Source organism: Mercenaria mercenaria, chromosome 3 (assembly GCF_021730395.1).
Source record: "Mercenaria mercenaria strain notata chromosome 3, MADL_Memer_1, whole genome shotgun sequence".
NCBI classification, from domain to species: Eukaryota; Metazoa; Mollusca; class Bivalvia; order Venerida; family Veneridae; genus Mercenaria; species Mercenaria mercenaria.
Window position 1 is genome coordinate 99,597,463 of NC_069363.1, and position 21,002 is coordinate 99,618,464.

The 21,002-nt window shown below is 33.2% G+C and overlaps 1 long non-coding RNA gene across 1 annotated transcript; it reads left to right on the forward strand.

Moving 5' to 3' along the window:
- Positions 1-431: 431 nt before the first annotated feature.
- Positions 432-7,377, forward strand: LOC123523881 (uncharacterized). The gene is made up of 2 exons (XR_006681186.2): positions 432-1,285; positions 6,556-7,377. It is a non-coding gene; the product is annotated as an uncharacterized LOC123523881 (long non-coding RNA).
- The last annotated feature ends 13,625 nt before the right edge of the window (positions 7,378-21,002 follow it).

Here is a 21,002-nt window from a genome sequence, read left to right on the forward strand (position 1 = left end):
ATTGCTTTAAATGACAGCTTCTATGACAATCAGTAATAACATAGTGTTGAGACAGCACGCGTTGCATCAAGTATCATGAAAAAAGTTTCATTATGTAACAAGAAATGTTACTCTAATTTTGTGGTTCAAAAATTAGTTGCATACCTTGAAAAGAAACATCATGTTTAAGATATGTTTTCGCAAGTTTGCCAAAATTATTTTGTTAGATATAATGCATGAATAACTTTACTTTAAAATTAGCAATCTACAAAATAATTAAAAAAATAATAAGTTAGAATATAACTTAATAAATAAATACATTATCTATGATAATGTCGGAAAGGTTACAAGGAAAACAATGAAGAATATACAAGTTTGGCTTGAGGGGTTGTCATCCTCATTAATATACAAAGTGAACGCCGATACAATCGTAAAACGTCAAAATATCACATCCTAGCGGCCAGAGTAATAGGACAAATTTCTCATTTACGCACATTTTAAACACGAGGGCAAACTTTTGCTTCATTAAAGCTAAATGTGTCTCGGTTTTTATTGTGAAATGCATTATTTTCACCTACTGTGCTTTTCAAGGATCTAACGTTATATCAAATATCTGAAAGAATTTAAAATAGTTCTGTTTTCGTACATAGGCAAGTACGATATGTTAAAGTAACATTGCTATTCTTAAAGCAATAATAATGCAAATTAATGCAGTAAAATGTACTTTTAATGCAACTGTTATTAAACCAGGAGGTTTTTATACGAACACGTAAACAGGAAATGTGTTTTATTACAATAAACTACATAAGACTAAGTCAGTTCGTATGATTCAATAATAAAAGTTATTTTCAGACAAGTGCCTATTTTTGTGACGCACTTCTGATATTGTGCTTTAAGGGCAGAAGAAAAGCATCATGGTCTTGGATTGATAAACAAGGATAGTAATGATGTAACGAATATAAATGGATGTTGTCATTAGAATGGATAGAATAGCGATTATGGTTTCGGTGTTTCTATGGCCTTGATCTCGTTGTTAAGTGCAAGTTATTATATTGCAATAATGTGTAATACATGGATCAAGCCTCGTTAAATGTTAAACTATCAGATTTGATAAATACTAGTTAAGCATGGAGAAATGAACATGTACCAGTATCAAAACATTCATCGGACGTATATAAACAATTGTTCCTTAGCCATAGAATATTGATATATTGATTTGTTCGTGAAAACTAGAAAATCGACAGTAGATTTTGCATTGATACATTTAGTTGGACAGTCTAAACATTTTTTTGAAGACACAAACATGGTAGGTATAACTAAATATTTTAACAGATTATTTAATGAATTCAATGAAGGGATGTAATATAATGACAAAAGATATGAAATATTGCTAGTGAGCCATATCTAGTTACTTGGGTTATAATCAAATTCATAATATAGATATAAAAATAAGAACATAAAAAACTATAATGGAGACGACATATGTATTTGTATAAAATTTATGATTTAGTATAAACAATAGATATACTGGATGGATTGAAAATCGTTTTCCTGACAAGGCCTACTTAAATAGACGTCTGTTGTACATTACTAGTTGATTATTTTTGAAATTCTTAAATAAGTGTTTCAATGAAATCGATATGACATATCCGTTTGGTAGCGGTTTTAATCTATGTGCGACGTCGTTTGTATTGTTAACGTAAACGTCATTTCGATGACTTCATTAACGTTGTATTCAATTAATAATTGATATGTCCCAAACAGTGATTTGTCGTTGAATAAATAAGTTTTTAGAGTTGAGATGCGAAGGAATTATATTACGAGAGCGCAGTATCTGTGTTGGTTTCTTTTCCAGCGCACCGCTATAACGTTTGACGCTATGACGTAAAAACTGTGACGTATAAATAGTGAATTGTTGCAAAACACACTATTTTCAGGGGTTTTTTTTTTGTTTCGTAGGAAAACAAATCAGGTCGTGTTAGAATAGATTATTTGTTAGCAAGAAGATTTGCAAAATATGTCATCTAAGTATTGTGCACGTGACTTGATAAATGCTTTGGGCCGAAACGTTGACACAAAGAGTGATAATAAAATGTATTAACAGTTCCTGTCGATATCTATTATATATATATCCGTAACTAAATTAATAAATATATCAATTTTAGTATAACTTTTACTGTCTATCATAAAAAATGTTTGCAACAGAACTGTTCGTACACTCATTGTGATGCAACTAGCAATTTATTTAGATTATTAATACTATCAACTCAAAGACTGCCAAAGGACCACTTCAATGGCCAAACCAGTATCCAAAAATTGCAATTGGGTCACTTTTGTGGCCCGAAAACAACTCATTTTAGGATCTATTCTGATTGTTTGATTTACCATTTTATGGCTTAAAAGAAGTATTGACGAAATATTAATAGCTGTTATTTTGTATTTTTGGTGACGTCATTTCCACTGCGACGATGTTTGCGTGATATTTCACCTCATAAACTGTTAATTACGCCGGTAATTGAATATCATTCTTACATTGCATTGCTTGGAAATCGCATTTGAATGTTTTTTACATAGGAACGTTTGCCTCGTAAACTGTTTTGCATAATATAGCACGTAGTTTGTAGCAATTATTTATGTTGTATGGAACGCGCGTCCTGGCTGAATTTAGTGATACTGCTAGAGTCAGTCTGTCTTTTTCATTGAAGCTGTGCAATATATTTTGGATAAATATGTTTTGCACGTTTAATAATAATTGTACACATATGTGAAGGATTCAGTTCGTTCAGTCAAAAATTACTTGCCTTGTAAATGTTGGATATCTCGTTATTGACGTACTTACTTTTTTCCATTCGGTACGATATTTTACGTCCAGTGTTTTCCCATAGTGACAGTAAAATATTTATTTATTACATTTATATTTTGAACTACGACATACAAACATCGCCGGAAATGTTTTAGAAGGTCGGTTGCATGGTTTCATCATATTATTAATTTGATATTTGTGCAGTTTCATCATATAATTTCGGTGATCTTGTCGGAAATAATTTTGATGATGATTACCCGGTACCTAGTAAGTGATGTTTATCATGATAAAGCAAAATCGCTGTCTGTTGATTTTAAAGTGTATCGTATAGCATTGTCTATCAGACAAAATTGATTTATTTTGCGAAACAGTAGCAAGAACTAATATTAATTCTACTGGTTGGTCCACAAACTTCCGATTTTCCTGTTACAGCATTGTGCTCTGCCTATAGTCTCTGCCGGTGAGAATAACAGTCTATTGTATTTTAATATCACTGTTATCAGGTCCAGGCTGATATCAGCTGGAAGGGATGAGGTTTACTGAACCCCTTCCGCCCATATCTGCCGAGTCTGATAACATTGATATCAAAAGGCAATAGTAGAACAACATAGGTCTGGATCCTGCGAGGCGCATCCACTAAGAATGGTCCGGCATGCAAAATGCACTAGAGCATACTCGAATGTATTATTGCAGAGCGAAGTACTGTTTTAAGTACCGTTTTATTATATACCACTTACTATTTCTAGTGTCATATCTGCAACGATTTGCTTTAATTCGAGATAAATAAAAACTGAAAAGTCTTTTGAAACGGTGATCTTGCCGACGCATGGAATGTCGGTACGTAATCAAAACATCTTTCTTGACGTCATATTTGACGTTACGACTAAAGCAATGAGTTTTTCCATTGAGTATTTTTCCGTATCCGATGGGAGTTGAATACAAGGTTTTGTATTATTAATGCTGTATTTCAGATAGAACATTAGTAGGTATATAATAATATGTTTTACACCAGGTGATTTGATCCGATATTAAAGGAAAAGTGGAAAGTTGACCTGTCGGTCTAATAGCTAAAATGACGAAACAGAAAAGCAAACTACAATCTGTTGACCTTATTTTGATTCTATCGTATGCGAAAGCTTATACCGGTAGTAAAGCTGATACTCTGTAGGAAAACATATATTATTAAAAAAAACAAGTGTTGTGAATGAAACTTCAAAATGAGAAATTTGTTATATGCATATAAAATTTTGAGAGTATGCCAAGACCAAATGAATTAATTCAGCCAATAATCACAAACCATTTCATCCGTATATAGGTATTTCCGGACGCATAACAAACTGGGTTTTCTGAAAAACATCTCAAGGCTACAGCACAATTTTGTCAAAATATTCGTAAAATATTATATCACGCTGTTGTCAAATAATTTTCAAACTCGTTTCGTGTTTAAATGTCATTTTTCTCAGATCGGTGGCATTTTGTAGACATTAGCGATACAATTATGGTAAAAAAAATCTAAAACTGATACATGAATAATCCAAATTGTCACAGGATATAGCAGTCAATTATTCAGATTGTTACGTTAGTATTACACCCGCGATAAACTGTAGCTATTGAAATACAATACGCGTAACACATTTAAATATATGGATTCAGAAATTCTGACGCATTAACATATTTCTCTGTTTGCACCGTGCAAGGTCACAGTAAGGAACATAATTTTAGTCAGACTTTTACAATGTTTTTCAATAGTCAAAGAAATTCACATAAAATTGTATGATGCCTTTTACCGCTTCTAAATGAAATTTCATCTACAAGAAGTGCATTTTAAAGCGGTTGCATAAATCTTCCTGGTTCAACCGGGAACAAACAATCTAATGCCTATTATGAATTAAATCTATTTGAGAAGAACTTTAAAATCATCTACACTTCAATCATTCCTGCAATAGCTACATGTTTTAATACTTGTCAACTGACGTAAAATAGCACGTATCTGAAAAGACGTTACAGCATTGTCGTAATTCCGAAAATCAGTTAAATCTACGAAAATTTCCTTTTAAGTGTTAAAAAAGCAACTGGACAACGCAAGGCAGATTCAATTTGATTAAACCCGTTTGAGAGAGAGTGTCTCTGCGACACGATATATTGAGAAATTGTGATCTGTTTATATGGTGCAATTGTTAAATGCATAGTATCCGAAATACGAAATTGAAATGAGCTAGTATATATTCACGTTGGTGACCATTGTTCTCATAGTATACCTAGGGTAGGATATAACGTATACTTTAGCATTCTCTTTCTGAACTGGTGCCAGTATTCTGTTGCAGTCATGTGAATGCATACAATCTTTTTAAAACAACCTAAAACCCTGAAAGAAATAAACGCATATCAAGTAAAACAGTCGTTATGAAAAATAAGAAAATAAAATTCAGGAGAGCATGCCAAGGCCAGATGAATTAGTTCAGACTTACAAGTAGTTTCTGTGGGGATGGCAAACTACTTCCTCTACATGAAACTATTCCCGGATGCATGAACCGGCATATCAGATCATCTTATCTTCTCAAGGCTACAGCATAATTTTCTAAGTTTCAGATTTGTCGAAATTTTCGTAATATGTTATATTGTGTGAACAAAATGTACTGTTGTCGAATGATTTTAAAACTCGTTTCTCATTGAATGTCTTTTTTTTTTTAGATAGACAACATTTTATGAATGTCAGTCTTTTTTAGATAGACAACGTTTGTTTTACGTTTTGAGTTTTAAATATGATAAAAAAAAGTTTAAAAATAAGAGGTGAATAGTCCAAATTATCATAGAATATAACTCTTCGTTGAAGTAACCCGATTAGATATTCAGATTGATAGTAATACTCCAGTGACAATTGTAGTTACTGAAATAAAATATACGTAACACAAATCTGATCAAAACTATTTCAAGGACAGAAGTAGAACAGGAAACGTGTCATACAAAAATACAGTACACCATATAGCATGCTGTTCTAGATGAGCCGGATAAAGAATTAGTAGACCTTTTAAATTACGGAGGACCAGATACAATAAGGGCATTGCATCGAACACCGGAATGTAACTGTTGAAAAGGAAAGTGAATCAAATTTTGAATTCACAATCAACGCTGTTATAGATTTCTTCAATCAGTCTGCATTTTACTGGGAAAAAAAGCCGACCTTAATTTCGTCTATCAACGCCATCCATTTTTAATTCTGAAAAGGGTAAACGTATTTTTTATTTAAATCATTGCTAAATACTGATCTGCAAAATTGAAAATGCATGCTTATGCGTGACCGAATAAAGATTAATTTGGCATAGGCTGTATATTAAATTACGTGAACAATGACTGAAAACAACTGCAAACTACATGTATCAAACGAGTTACATCCGCTCAATTACGCATCGCATCGCTAAAGGAAACAATAAAATGAAAAAGCAAGTCTTGTGCATGATGAAATCTGAAGACATTATTGGCTTGATGAATTGCTGGCCATTCCATTTATTTCTATGGTACCAGAAGATCGTAATTAAATATAAGAGAAGATTGTTGAGAAGTATAGAAAGTAACCAAGCAAAATAAAAACAATACAGTCTTGATTATTTCTGTTAATGGGTGGGAATGAATTGCGCAACAACCCACATGACGTCCAGGAACCAGTTTAGGCGGAACTCTATGGGCTCATGGTGAAATATTACTGAAGTCATTTACAAAACATTTATATACCTGTATGTTGCAACATTTTTATTAAGTAAATATTTTCTTTTCAGAATTTACAACAGATGACAATTATGCTGCTTGTGTTATCATGCACGGTAGGATTATCTAGAGGCGCACCGGTATCAACTGACAAGCTTCAATTTAAAAATGGACACGGAACTTGTGAATGGGGCTGTAACTCTAACATTGACGAAAAACTTAAGCTGTGTGAAGCTCTATGTCATGTAGACATGCATCAAAGTCAGTTCCAACATCAGTTCGGCGAAACGCAATGCCAAGGTGCATGTGCTACCAAGTATCTAAGCTGCTTTGATGGATGTCCACAGTTTTCCAGCAAGAAATTTTCGCTTTCCTGAACAGGTTTAGTGAATAATGAGAGATTAATGTGAGCTGGGTGAATAGTGCTAGTTCGTCGATGGCGCACATGCATAACCCATGATAATGTGTAATCTATATATATTTCCGCTAACAAGAGGTATTAATATACAGGATAGTAAAATGGACTTTGAACTCTAATAATGAATACTAATGTGTTGTTTGTTTAGTTCATTTAATTTGATGCATGAATATTTGAAACAACTAGACTTTACGAACACAGTAATAGACAGAGAACGGATGACACCACTGCAAGTGAATGCAATTAACTGATTCCTCTATATTTCACACTGAGTGTATAATATGAGGTAAAGTTTCAAAGATGTAAATGGAACTTTTCACGATGCCAGACAAAGCTTATCCGAAGCGAAAATAACTGCTTTATACCAATATTTTGTGTTGTCACTAGCTTAATGTGAAATGTAACTTTCAAATATGGTATGAAATATTGCATTTGTTGTTACAATCTGTTTATAAAAGCTTAACTTTATGAATTCGACAGGTGTTTGTTTTGCTTTAAAGATTATTAACTGCCATCCTTTAGGAATTTTAGGACGACGTTCACAAACATCGTGTTCTTATTTTATTTTTAATTTACTTATTTTACTTTAGATTATTTTGGAGAGAATAACATGCTACTGTTTATCAGCCGAGGTAATTATTGAAAGAGTTGAGCCAAATACGATAGAGGTCTTTTGGTCATTTATTCTGTTCATATCAACTGCCGAGAACAACATATTTCTTTCTCGTATTTTGTAAAAAATGATTTTACATATAAAATAAGTATATACAAATTTACCGATTGGTAAATTCATCTACTCATGAAACATCGTAACAAAAAATACGACAGACATAGTGGATTCAACTTCAAGATAATGTTCATTGTTTTTTTTTTTTTGTTTTATTTTATCATAAAATACTAAAAATGTAATAAATTCCTATCTGCATAAAAAAAGTCCTATCGAATAAATCAAACCATATTGAGTTTAATTCTCCATTTTTTTTATAAATTGGCTTTAATAGATATAAGTTCTACATGTTCGTGGGATGAAACTTTCCCTTCCAGACATTTATCCCAAAATTTACACTGTCCCAAGACTAATAATGAAAGTAAATATGTGCTTTGTTTTATGACAATAAATATATTATCTGAAGCGTATTTAACTTTTAAAAAGAAGATTTTGGTGTCATAATGGACACTACACATGACGAAATTATATACCCTGTCTGTTCGATGGAAATAGAGACAGTCGAAGTTAATAAAAGCACTGGTTGACACTATCTCAATTAACATTAAAACTGAATTGAAATGGAACAGACATAAGAATAAGTCCGTTTGTACGGACTTGTTCATTTTTAATATCAGATTATAGACAAGAAAAAATAAATATTAGGCAGTTGCCACAGCACTTGCATGATAAACAACAGTTGTTCAGTATTTACACTTAGTCAGATGAAAGCCCTTACTTTCTTCATGTTATGTGTTGTGTTTATGCCATAATATCAAATAACGTTCTTAAATACTATAGTATGGTTGTCTTGTGTTACTTTGCAAACGTGTCGTAACCAAAATTACACACAACCAAAGGTGATGACTAAATTAAAGTTTTTGGATTGACCCGTCACGACTGGAATTTAACCCTTAGCCTGCTGGCGGCAGATGATTCTGCCTTTGCGACCAGTGCAGACCAAGATCAGCCTGCACATCCGTGCAGTCTGATCATGGTCTGCACTGTTCGCTATTCAGTCAGTAAATTTTCAGTGAAAACCCCTTTGAGTAATAAGTGGTACTGTCCAAATTGAAAGATGGACCAGTCCATTATAGAAATATAGCAGGTTAAGGGTTAAGCTTTTACAGCTGCTTTAAACAATAGCACTTAAGACAAAATGATTAATCGTTCAGAAAATAAGTGCTAAGTGCGTTTCATACAAACGTGCGATATCGGTTTCTTATATTTCATTATATAATAGACAATATAGGGAAAAGTCATATAAGAATTTAGAGACTTGTTCACAATTACAAGTGTTTCACACTTATTTTGCTAGCTATAATGCATCAGTGCTTATTGGCTATGAACTATACAATCTAAGAATATGTCAAGACGGCAAGTTAATCACATTTACAAGAAAAGCAATAACAAATGTTGGTCGAAGGGATTGGCTTTCACATTAATACTAAAAATAATATCAGTATCTAGCGGCATGATACACAGGGACAATGTTTTCCACGCACGTGTTTTTAAGGTTAGCTTTGTCGTAAATCTCTAGAGTTATAAATTATGTTGTTTTTATATTATTTTCGAAGTGCATTATATTCATCCACTCTGCTTTTATAGTGACTAATAGAAGTATTTAATGAAGGCGTTTTGTGTGTGTACTGAGGCTGGTCCGGTAATATCAGTATGAATTATAATGTAAATTTTAAAACAGTTACATAAACATTAAACTCAACTGCTATTTAATCAGGAGATTAGTATAGGTAAGAGGTTCTGATAACCGGGCGAAGCCCGGTTATCAGAACTTCTTACCTCTTATTGGCAAATATGTGGGGGGTGAAAGAAATCTGACCTTCCTTAATTAACCCTGAAATTGCTGTTGTCAAACAAATTTGTGTCTTCGAGGTATGCTGAGTGCGAATTACATCAATTTATTTTGTCTGTAATTTTTGGAGCCAACAGATGTGAAGTCTAAACAAAAAGATGGACCGTTTTCAGTTTGTTTCAAAGGATTATGTTGAGGAAGAATTAAATGTTAATTAAATATTTTCACACTTCATAATATCAGTATGTCACTTCATTCCTGTAAAGTACACCCAATAAATTAGTTTGATAAATTAAAAAATTGCCTTATCACTGATTGTGGTCTTATCATGACCTTCCCAATTAAACCTGTCAGTTAAAAATTATGAAATAAGAACCGGGTTCTTACTGAATTTGTGGGGAATCATGAAGAACGCCCCATTAAGAGGCAGTTTGCCAATAATGTAACATAATTTAAGCAGAACGATCGTTTTATGAGACTTTAATTTAGACCAAGTCATACAATAATTAAAGGAATGTTCAGATAACTGTGTATTTTCGTACACAATTGCTAATAGTGATAATTACGTTGTTAACTTGGATTGATCTGCATGGAGGAGAATTATAGTGTCAGGAAAATAAATAGTCATCATTAGAATTGATAGAAATACAGCTACATTTTCAGGATTTTTATGTTTCTGTGAACTGGAAATGGTTATTTAGCGCAAGTTATGTAGAAACTCGTTCAGTTTTAAAAACTCAGATTGGATAAATGTTAGCTGACGCTCTTGAGAAAATCATAGAATTAATTTAATGAATTAATATTTGAAAAAATAATATCGACCGACCAGTGATATTTATTCCTTTTGTCTTACAACTTCCAGTAATATATCGGTAAGAGTGAAGGAATATCCATGGTTCATTATGCATTTCATATGTATTATCATCTTTAGTAATACATAAACATTTACTAAGAACACAGTATCTTAGAATTGCCAAAAAGACTTTACTCTTATAAAGTAGGATTTAAGTGAAAAAGTAGTTGTGCGCAGCATGTGCAGTTATCAGTACATGTAATATGCCGATATCGACTTTGTCATCCATTTTGATTAAAATCTAATGTTGTTGTTATTGTTGTTGATTTTTTGTTATTGTTGTTGTTGTTATCGCTTGACTGTTTAAATGGTAACAGTGTCTTTTTCTAATCCCAAGAACATTGTATATACGATAGCAATTTATTAGTTTTTACCATGAGGTATATATTGCGTTTTATCTTATGATGAAATAAACATAATAGAGCTTTACCAGACAAAGATCTTCTACAAATCACTCTATAGGTAATTAAAACAAATTGTATGAATATCTATAATATCATTTGGAAGCATAGCTTGCATATAAACTCAAAAGGGTTGATAACATTTGCAACTGTCCACAGCCACCAGCCCCAAGAACCGGTTTAACCAGAAATTTATGAATATATGAACTATAACCTTTGATTATTGATCTTAGATTTTTTTTTCAGCAGTTACAATGAAAACATGTAAATGATACTTTATTTAAACTGCAGGACTGGTGCTCAATAATTTAAATTTTGACCTTGAACGTCTACATTAAATAACTTCGAGACATAGAAACCCCTACATTAATCAGCGGTAACATTTTCATTGATAGGTAGTTTATCAAACAAACATTTGCATTAAAAATGCCGGTAATAAATTAAAATTGAAATTAAGTAATTTCATTCGATCAATCTGTCATAAGCATAAATGGACCGTCGGTTGAAGACTGCATTGCAACTGAAGACAAACTCGGGATTTATATCATCGAAGCATTTTAACATCATCACCTACACCATTATCTACATCATCAACTACATCATTATCATCATTATCATCATCGTCTTTAGTAATCGCCTCATCGCGATTTATATGAGATGATTTCCAGATGAATCAGTTTTGCTGACAATAATTAATTCAGTCCAATTTTTTAAAACGTTTAAGACTTATTATGTCTCGAGTCCACTCCACGGAACCACGTCTGGCTCAAATTTAATACTAAGTGAACCTTCAGATCCCTCTCTAAATAAGGATGGAACCTAGCTATTTCTCTTTTCAGACTTATGGTGAGAATCAGGCAATCACATTCTATATTTTTGGACTAGTTGTAAAGTCTGAGTAGAAATATGGCTCGGCTCTCGTCTTTAAAGAAGTACGAAGCACTGTATTGTACCGGGCTATAACTGTTGTCTCTTCTCGGAGTAATATAGCTGAATTATGAGCTCGTATTATATTAAAAACGTTTCCTCTCAGTCTGTTATAATATGCATGTTATCAACAAGGGAACCATAAATCAACAGTTTTAAAATTAATCATTCGGTTTCTAAAGATTAAAGGTCACTTATTCAAATCTTTTATTCCATATAAAATACAATCTTTTCAGATCTGATTAACCTACATTTAAAGAGCATCATTATTTCGTACATCTACTATTCATAAAAGTTATATCATAAGTCGACCCAAAAATAAGAAGAAAATAGCAAGGTTGAGTTTTTCCCAGTGAAATGCCAGTCAGAGTTAGTCTTCCATTCCAAAACACGCTTACATGTATTTGCTCTTGTCCGCACAACAAACCCCTACTGCGCAACTTGCTATCGTTGGAGTATAAATGAATACCGTCGCATCATTCTAGCAGTGAAAGGTGTAATCAATGCATCCGTTCTACACCAAAATGCGTAAAAACGTGAAAGAAATAGGAGCTATTTACCACGTACGCCTTTCGACTACACCACGAAAGTACAGTCTTTGACCGAATTTTTTGCTCTTGTCCGCATAATAAACACATACTTTTGGTACGACCTTCCTTCAAAATTTGCCATCTTTGGAGTATAAACATAAAAACCGCTACATTTCATGAAAAGGCACCCATAGTACACAAAAAGGCGTAAAAATGGAAAAATACTATCTATTTACCGTGGACTTTTTTCTACTTCACCACAAAAGCACAGTTTTTGACCGAATTATTTGACGGAAAACTCATATCAAGTGAATCAGCCTTTGTAAATGGAAACTGTTTTCCCCTTCAAAGCTACACAACTGTTTAAGATAGTTAATTACGTATGCACAAAAAATAAGGTTTCTATTTCAGTGTAGCAGGTCAAGGTAACAGAAAAAGCATGTAATTTAAGCGGGAATCACAAACCATATCCTCTGTATGAAACAATTTCCAAATGCATGAAACTGCGTATCGGATGTTTAGTTTTCCCAACAGTCATGGTTAAAAAATAATAAATGAAAAATGTAAATTTTCACAGAATATATCATTATTAAACGTAGATAGCCAAATTTATGTAAATGTTGAAAATAGGCAAAACGTTCATGTTATTTTATGAAAGATCCGAATGATGCGGTAGTTAAGGGAGATTATATTTCCTTCATTCATAAATTATTTCGATATCGTAGTAATTTAGAACACATACGCGTTACCTATTTTATCATATATATCTAATATATTCATTTTTGATGTCTATTTCAATAGAATTTTAATGCCAATTTATTCAAACAATTGATAAGACACTATCAGTTATCGTGTTGATGAGAAGGTACAAAAATGCATTTACTACTGGCTAATACATTTTCAACATTACGGTCGATTATGGCGAAGGACGTGATTTAAATTGTTATTGTTAACACTGACTAAATAGTTTAAAAAGTGAATATTACATAAACTCGACACTGTATGTGAAATCGTTATAGTTATTTCAAAGTAATGGGCCAAGGCCAAAAGGATTAATTCAGTCGATGGCGTGTGGTTCAAATATAAATCACAAACTAAAGCATATCCTCCCCAGAGCATTGTTTCGGATGAATAAAACTGCATATCAAAATGCTTCCTTGCTTTTTTATAAAGGCGTGTAACTTCTCAAGGCTACAATTTAATTAAATCAGGCATAACATAATAGCCATCTGGTTGTATTTGTAACGTTAGTGAGTCATTAGCCTGGCTCCCTGGCTGCATGGTTATTTTTTTATATAAATACTGCAGGCAAAATAAGAAAATCTTAAGCCTCTAAAATAGCACATTTTATCTGATGGCTGTGTTCGGAGCCAGGGGCAATAAAAATGTCAATGTAGAAACAACCTACTGGAGTTACTTCCCTCTTGATGAATAAACTTATATAGGCCTATATATGTAAAGAAGAACAAACATAGGGACGGGAGCCAGTCTAGTGAGTCATATATCCTTTAGGTTTAGTTTCTCGCGAAATGCTAATATTTAGATCCGTGGCATCCGAACACAATTTGCTTTTTACACTTATAAGTTCTAATAATGGTAAAGATTTAAAAAAATATATAAATAATCCAAATTATCATACAGCATAACTCACTTTTTTGTCAAAATTTGATTAGGTATTTAATTGCTACATTATCTTAAGTCCTGATGAAACCCAATGTTCATGGGTATGAGAAACAAAGTATGTATTAGCTGTCCCAAAAACTTCCCTTACCTGAACGGGTTTAAAGGATAACACATGTGTAATATTAGTTGGGTGAATAGTGTTTGCAGCACATTCGTGATGGAGGGTTTAATTCTACCACGTGTAACCGATACTTTGCTTGCTACTAAACATTATCATTATACATATTAAACAGCTAGTGGATCTGGAAAAAGACGCATTACAGATACTGAAATATACTTTAGTATCTGGCTTACTAAGAGATATAAGCAACTCTTAAAGTTTGTTTGCGTATAATGTATAGAATATATTAACAAAATATCATTTCACTATATTCCACACTGACAATTAATTGTAGGTTAAAATCTAAATTAAATAAAGAAAAATGTTCTTGATACAAGACAAAGCTTTATATTCGAAAAGAAAAGAGCTGACCTCTAAATGTAGTTGCTTTTACGAAAGAGTGATTTCAATCTCTTTTAACAAACAAAATACGAAGAGAAATAGAACCGCTTTAAACATTCATTAGAAAGCGGTTCTATTTCTCTTCGTATTTTGGGAACGTTATGATCACTTTCTGAGACATCGTTACTGTGTTTGGTTGTAATTGCTAATGCATTTTCCGTATGACATATGTATCTATGAAATTTGTAACATTTTAACTGAAGACCGGTTTTCGAAGCAGTTCCAATCATGTCACACATTTTATTAGCCCTTATAAGATATTTATACATTTTAATTAAGAAATGAACATTTTACAGGAAAAAGACGTGTTTCAAAACAGAACCTTTATACAAGTACAGTGGAAAAGTAAAATTAAATAAAGCATTCGACAATTTCAGTTCTCATTATACAAAGTAATATGTTTTAATTCCTTGGAACATATACAAACGGAGCGATTTTTAAATCGCGCTCTGACTTAATATATGGAAAATTGGTCTCTAAATCGCTTTTTGGTGCTTAATTGTAACATTTCCACTGTCGTCCATAAACAGTTTCTGTCAAACCGAGCCTACAACATTTTCATTTTTGTCCTGTTGGGCGGCCTGTGGAGTTTCCACTTTTCTACTTTTTATATATTCACAGTTTAAATGTCTTACTGTCAATACACAGTAGTTTGCCGTCTAAGATAAAAAAGATAAATCGTTTCAAAATGAATAAATGTACTCTTAAGCGGAAATGAAATGAAAATCGAGGAGAAGGTTGAATTTAAGAAGTATACCGGATTGACTTACTTGCTTAGGTATTAACACTGTAAGACTAACAAATGATTTTAAACAGTAACTGTAAAAATTGTATAAAGCGTTTATTAAATGTCGTCATGTAAGTTGACGATTGTGTGTCATTCCAGCATGTCAGGCATCTTCTACGTCAAAATAAAATGCAACATTTTAAAAGTTATAACAATTGAAGTATCAAAAATACTTACAATCTTACTCAGAGTTACTATGTAGTATCTCACGTCGGTTTAGTCTCAATTTGTCGACTGCAAGACAGACCGGTTTCATTTCAGACTGACATTTACCGTATGTGTATGTCTGCCTCTGGAGGAGAGACATTGACCTGTGCAAAAATCATCACAATATCCCGACTGGCGTACAATTAGTTGGACAAACGTCGGTTATACTAATACAAAATGGTAAATACATTGGAATAAATTAAATATAACATGTTGTATTAATTTGAACTTTTTTTATTTCATTTTGTTCGAAGATTACACATTTTTATAACTACTGAGAAATGTCCACAGTTAGAACAAAATTACATTGAAGCCGAATAAGTAACGAAAGGTAAATTAATTCCTTCATTTTATCAACTATCATTATTTTTTATTTCGAACAACTTTCTTTGTTACCAAAAATTACTTTCGCAAACTAACAGAAATGTCTCGTCTATAATCTGATTTTAATCACTTTTCCTGACAATATCTTGAGATAATTTCGGGATATAAATGAGTAACAAACTGAAAATGACAGACAGATTGACAAACGAACAAAATGTCAATTAGCAGAAATTCCCTGAATCATCAGACAATGGAAATAATCAGAGCGCTAAATTGCGCTGAAAAAATGCCTGCAGTTGTCTTAAATAAAAGTCTGTGCACTCGCGGACTCTGGCAATATAATATAATTAATGTTTAACAAAGAATGGCATTAGTTAATGTTTACTTTGTTCCACAAGCGTACTGTAGAGTGTATTTTAAAGAAAATGTATATAACTGCATCTATAACTTTCTTCGATATTTCTTTATCATCAAGAAGTACATCGTCGAGCATAAGAAGTATACCCGCAATCTCATAAGCAAGTCAAGTCATCTCAATAGCTTTTGCAAAGGTAATAATTGTGTTGTCTTATCACGATCTAAAACGATGTCAGGGAAGAAATGTACTGGAGACTGCAGTAATCATAGTGAAAACCGATCATGTAGGAGTGCTGTGTGGCACAAGTGTCAATATGACATTCCTTGGCAGTTCTAACCGGTTTTTAGTCCCCTACTGGTTCAAAAACAGTTTCGGGGACTATAGGAATGCCCTTTTCCGTCCGTCCGTCATTCCGTCCGTCCGTCCGAAATTTCGTGTCCGGTCCATAACTCCATGAAGGGATTTTAATATTACTTGGCACAAATGTTCCCCATGATGAGACGACGTGTCATGCGCAAAACCCGGACCCCTAGCTGAAAGGACAAGGTCACATTTGGAGGTCAAAGGTCAACATAGTTTTTTTTTCCTGTCCGGTCCATAACTCTACCATCCATGAAGTTATTTTAATATTACTTGACACAAATGTACCTCATAATAAGACAATGTGTCATGCACTACTTTCAGACCCCTAGCTCAAAGGTCAAGGTCACACTTGGCAGTCAACTGTTAACATGGCATGAACAGGGTCTGTTTCGTGTCCGGTCCATAACTCTGTCATTCATGAAGGGAATTTAAAATCACTAGTCACAAATGTTCCCCATGATGAGACGACGCGTCATGCCGGACCCTTGGCTCAAAGGTCAAGGTCACAATAGGAGGTCAAAGGTCAACAGGGCTTTTTTCCTGTCCGGTCCATAACTTTACCATCCCTGGAGGGATTTTAATATTACTTGGCATAAAATTAATGTTCCCCATGATGAGGCAAAGTGTCATGCGTAAAACCCGGACCCCTAGCTCAAAGGTCAAGGTCACAATTGGAGGTCAAAGGTCAATAGGATTCTTTTTCCTGTCCAGTCCAGAACTCTGTCATCCATCAAGGGAATTCAATATTACGTGGCATAAATGTTCCCCATGATGAGACGACCTGTCATGCGGAACACCCAGGATCCTAGCTTAAAGGTCAAGATCACACTTGGAGATCAAAAGTCAAAAGAATTTTTTTCCTGTCCGGTCTATAACTTTGTCATGCAAACAGAATTTAAATATCAGTTTGCACAAATATTCCCCTGGATGAGACAACGTGTCATGCGCAAAACCCGGGCGCTTCGCTGCAATGTCAAGGTCACACTTGGAAGTCAAAGGCCAAAAGGGTTTTTTCCTGTCCTGTCTGTAACTCAACAATCTTTAAAGGGATTTTAATATTACTTGGTACAAATGTTCACCACTATGAGACGGAGTGTCATGCGCAAGAACAAGGTCCCTAGGTCTAAGGTCAAAGTCACACTTAGAGGCCAAAGGTCAGATACAAGAATGACTTTGTCCGGAGCATTCCTTCTTCATGCATGGAGGGATTTTGATGTATCTTGGCATAAATGTTCACCACCATCAGACGGATTGTCATGCGCAAGAAACAGGTCTCTAGATCTAAGGTCAAGGTCACATATAGAGGTCAAAGGTCAAATTCAAGAATGACTTTGTCCGGAGCATTTCTTCTTCATGCATGGACAGATTTTGATGTAACTTGGCACAAATGTTCACCACCATGAGGCACCCTTGTTTTTAGAATTACGTCCCTTTGTTTTACTTTAAATAGAAAATAGATTATAAGGTAACTTTTTATTACTGGCCGTAGGGAAAAATTGAGACCAGTTTTCTGTGGTACAACATGCATGTTATATCCAATTGTTAGGTGTATTTGACCTATCTCTACCTGGTAAAGAGTTTCTTGTGGACTTATATTATAAAGATTTTTTCGGCGACGCCGTCTAAATTCGTTTTCGTTACCTATGCCACGTGACTTCAGTTTGCGAATCAAACTACTTGATAACGCATTATAGATAATTTATCAAAGTGGAAGATTTATGCAACACTCTGCCTGATTGGACGAGAGTGTCAATTTCTTTCACTCTGTTGAATGTGCTACGCTGAGTGAAATGTAGACATAGCGTTTATCCTAAACGACGCTGTTCACAGTTTTAAAGCTAATTTTGGCTCAGTATATTTAGCAAGAATATTGATATATCTCAAAATGATAAGTACGTTTAATAAATATGATAAAAACCTGTTTAAATACCAATATATATCAAATTAAAGAAAGAGCTGAATACGGTCTGCGTATCACATGAATAAGGGTGTGATAAGAGTCTTTTATGTAGAGAAGTGTACTTTAAAAGATTTTCCTTGTTACAATTGTCGTCTGTATATGAAAATGTTTCTTGCTTTTGTGACTTATTCAGATTGCATATTAAAATGAGTACTTGCTTGCTTTGATTTATTTGTTATATATTATTTAACTGATTTATTATATATGAATATTTTTCTTAAGTATGGTATGCAAATATTGAAATCAGTTGAAATCTGTTTTATTATATATAAATATTATGCTATATAATGACTGAATCTCATTACACAGAGATGAAGGTACGCTGCATACAGTTTAACTATGTGATATGACTACGGTCAAACCTTGCTTATGAAATGGAAATATTGAAATAATTACAATTGTATGTTTTGCTTGACCTTCACTTTTTTATAGGTGTGACGTCATTGTCCAAAGATTGATGAATAGCGAATATGCTATTTGTTAAAGTGGGATCAGTTGGCCTATTTTAGAAATAAATAAAAATAATTAAAAATATCCTTTAATTGATTTTTTTCTCATGTATTCTAATCAAACTTCATTTGTAGCATCTTTACTAGGCCCGCAGCCAACTTTGTTCAGCTGGGACATTTGAACCTTTTAGGGGCTGCTAGAGCTAAAACTAGAAATGCCTTTATACAGCGTCTCATGAACAGCTTGGTGGATCTTTGTCATACTTGGTCTGGAGTATCATTATAAGGTCCTCTTCCAGATTTATTTATATAGGAACTTGGGCCCTATTAGGGACCACTATAGCTAAAAGTAGATATGCCTTTCTTCGCATTAACCACTAAAATATAATGGATTTTTATCAAACTTGATGTGTAACAATATCGTAAGGTCCTCTGCTATTTTGTTACAAATGGGGATAGGGACCAATTTAGCTAAAATATAAACACGTTTAATGACCTCTTCTCATGGACCGCTTCGTGAATCTTCATCAAACTACTGTTGTAATTATTCGTCTAAGGATAAACGAAACATAATTGCAACCCTACGAAACCTTTGCGAAAAATTTAAAAGAGAACCATTTAAATTGTTAAAGTGTGGTGTTTAGTTTTGCAATTTGAAAAATGTTAGATGAAAGATGAATGTTAGATGAAAAATTCATAAACTTCTTTCCTTATTACAATTCGCCGACTATCATTTTTAAAGATATTTCTTGTTTAGGATTTATTTTCCTTTGATGTTACTATAAATAACTTATATAGTAACTTTCTATAATCGGCCAAAAAATTCCATATGAAAACAAATGTAGGTTTTTATATATGCAAATTTTAATCAAAGTGTTTTGTTATTACATATTGTATATATAGTACAATATTGTTTATATATCATTGACAGATACCAGTTCATTATGTTATACTGCAGTAGAGAAAATTAGGTGCATTCCAGTAGGGGACTTTGTATTGCATGGCAATACTTCATTCACTTGTTTTTTATAAATCTTTTTTCTATCGATAACGTTGACAGAGTGGCAACAAAAGGTGAACACTTGTCTGAAATGAGAAAAGTCTCTTCCAAAAATATTACTGATATAAGTCAGTTGTAATGAACAGCGTAAATCTTTGGTAATAAATTTGAGACAAGTCGTTTCTTATTTTTGTCTAGACATTAAAGAAAAGGTTGTAAACAATACGTCGTCGAGACAATAAATTAGCAAACCAATTCCGTTTTGTAGGATATGAACGTAACAGGAATAAAGAGGATATTAAAACTGACTACCAGTTTGACTGCATATATAATATAACATTTTATATTATATACTATGACATATTCGTTTTTCAATATTTCACAACTTATTCGTTTAGCCAGGGCTTGCTCAAAGTAAAAGAAATCTTCATATCACCAAAAATATTACAACAGGATTACCGTTATCATAAGTTATTGAAAGCTTTCAGTAAATTTTACTACAGATCGTCCGAACTGTTAAAGAAATATAATACTAAACTTAAAACACTTTTAAAACTTGGTCTTACACACCCGGAATACTATGGAGATGTAGTTTATAAAATTCGGAAAATTAAACATAGTCCTTATTTTAATCAGATATTTGTAAAATGTGTTAAAAAGTTTATCAAAAGAGGATACGATGCGAAAATTGTGAAGCACAGTGCATGTTTGGTGATTGACCCCTCTACAGTTAATCGCTACGCTTTCCTTTTTGATGGTGCGATGACTAATAAAGTGTAAGGCTCCTTGATGCTTTTCTCCTAACTCAATTATTGTGTGAGCTTTCATCTTGAGGTCGAGTTCAGTCAATATGTTAAATACAAGATGTAATATGCGTAAAGTCATATATGCAATGCCAATTTATATCGGCTCAGTATTCATTTTACACTGATGCAACAAGAAATAGACGTCACTGTCAACGTCAATATATCTTTGTCAGGATATGATCATACTTATAACACATAACATTGTACGTTCTTCAGTTTGGACGATAATCATGTCAGATGTGAAACTGTAGTCTCAATCCAGGGCTAGAGGGCATGGATGTTAGCATACATTACCACTACCGTCTATGAACAAGCCCAATCAAACCGAACCTGCAGTTTTTCATTTTTGTCGTGTTGAGCGACCTGTGGAGTTTCCACTTTTTTATTTTACATTTGACGCATTATCTTAACCAAGGAAGTGAGTCCTAGTG